Source organism: Procambarus clarkii, chromosome 5, assembly GCF_040958095.1.
Source record: "Procambarus clarkii isolate CNS0578487 chromosome 5, FALCON_Pclarkii_2.0, whole genome shotgun sequence".
In the NCBI taxonomy this organism is placed as follows: domain Eukaryota; kingdom Metazoa; phylum Arthropoda; class Malacostraca; order Decapoda; family Cambaridae; genus Procambarus; species Procambarus clarkii.
The window spans coordinates 38,539,527-38,541,523 of record NC_091154.1 but is presented as its reverse complement, the minus strand read 5'-3'; the positions used below and the strand labels follow the sequence as shown (position 1 = coordinate 38,541,523).

Genomic DNA, 1,997 nt, shown 5'->3' with positions numbered 1-1,997 from the left:
CATACACACACACGCAGATGCTTGTGAACATCTTCTCATGTTCAGTTTAGGGTGACCATTCTTTTAAGTGGAAGCTCTGGCGTGTATTTCATCTTGGAATTATGTATTTGTGGAGCTAGGTTGCAGTTGAGTAGATCCAAGCTCTCGGGTCACCAGCTGTGTAGGGGGCCTGTGGGCGTCTCATCTTAGAGTAGTCTCTCTAGTATTGCGTCTTCTAACATCACGGTCGTGTTCCAACTCTTACCTGGTTGATAATTGGTTGATGGGGTTCTGGGAGTTCTTCTACTCTACAAGCCCGGCCCGAGGCCAGACTTGACTTGTGAGAGTTTAGGCCACCAGGCTGTTACTTGGAGCGGCCCGCAAGCCCACATACCCACCACAGCCCGATTAAAAGTTACCTTCCGACGAGGATGGGATTCGAACCCACGCAGGGAGACCCTATTGGATTAGCAGTCCAACGCCTTAACCACTCGGCCACCTCGTCTTGTTGTTGTAGTCTTATGTTTAGCGGTTGTATGTTCACGAATTCAGTGAGCTGAGGTCTAATCATTTGATGGATGATGTTTTGCAGCTCTTCTTAACGCCTTGTTTGGCATTGCCTGCAGCGTTTGTTCGATAGTTTTCTTTAAGGTATGTTTTTTGTAGTGGTGAATATTCAAGCTGCAGCCGGACTAGAACTTGGTGTAAGTACAGTTGGATATTTGTGCTAAGGCTGCAGAATCTACTCTGTTATCTTAAAGTTTGTTATCTTTGTTTATTCTGCCTTTTACGTGAATTTTTATATTCTAGTTCTATTAATCTTGAGTCCCAGTTGAGTCTGCCTATATCTGAATGCTGGATTGGGTGGTTGTCAAGGACCATTGGCTCATAGTTTCTTTTCTCAATGTTTATTATTCGGAACTTTTGTTTTGTTGGTAGTTATTTTCATTGCTTTTCAAAGTTGTTTAAGAATTCAATTGTTGCCTTGGTTCTGTTGACCAGTAATGACTTTGATTGTCCTTGTTGGCAGCTTATTCGAGTTTGAGAAGTGTGAAAACCGTCAGAAGGAAGTAGTGTTTCTTGTGACGAGTTTCACACGATGGTACCACTTCCTACCACTTTCTTCCCTCTGATTTCCTCCTTCCCCCTCACTCACGGCTTTCCTCACTCACTTCCTTCCCTCCCTCCGTCTCTCCCTCATACACACTCCTCCACAACTCTCTCCACGCATCTGTCAAGACCGTCACCACCAGCCAATTTTCTTTTGTCACTCGACCACTCACTGATACGTTCCTCCTGAACGTCTCCCTGTTTTTTGTCCCTCAATCATGCCTCAATCCCATGCAATATATTGTCAACGATTTGGAGTGGACGGTAGAGGGAAGGTCTCGATTCATGCAGGTCGGGGTTCAATCCCCCGACCGTCCAAGTGACTGGTCACCATTTCTTCTAACTCCTCCCCCCACCCCTTACCCCTTCCCATCCCAAATCCTTATCCTGATCCCTTCTAGGTGCTATATAGTCGTAATAACTTGGGGCTTTTCCCTGAAAGGTCCTCCTACTCCCCATTCAAAATTTACTTTCGATACAATGTGCTGATTCAACTTTTAGAATTAATCTTTCATATAGACTGAAGTTAAAAGTATTGCTAAGAACGAGATCAACGATATGTCATCAATGTTTCCATCATTAATTCCAACACATCCTTCTGAAATGATAGTACTTATAGTAACTATTTTAGTAACTATTTGATCAAAAGTACCAATATGTAGTGATGGACTACCAGTAAACCACGTTTTGTACTATTAATTCTATTTAATTAATTCTGTTTTTTGTACTATTAAAACTCCAAATTTAAACATTCATAGGACTAGTATAGCACATTTGTTTGCTATAATAAGTCTAAGATAGTGTGTATTAGGCCTGCTTAGGTCATATATTTATTTTGCGGATAAAAAGGTTTCAGGTTCAATAACACGAAGGTCAACTTTCTGGAGGTCCACCACTACACATTGCTT

The 1,997-nt window shown here is 42.3% G+C and overlaps 1 non-coding gene across 1 annotated transcript; it reads right to left on the bottom strand.

Moving 5' to 3' along the window:
* Window positions 1–402: 402 nt before the first annotated feature.
* On the bottom strand, window positions 403–484 carry TRNAS-GCU (transfer RNA serine (anticodon GCU)). The gene has a single exon. It is a non-coding gene; the product is annotated as a tRNA-Ser (tRNA).
* Window positions 485–1,997: the final 1,513 nt, after the last annotated feature.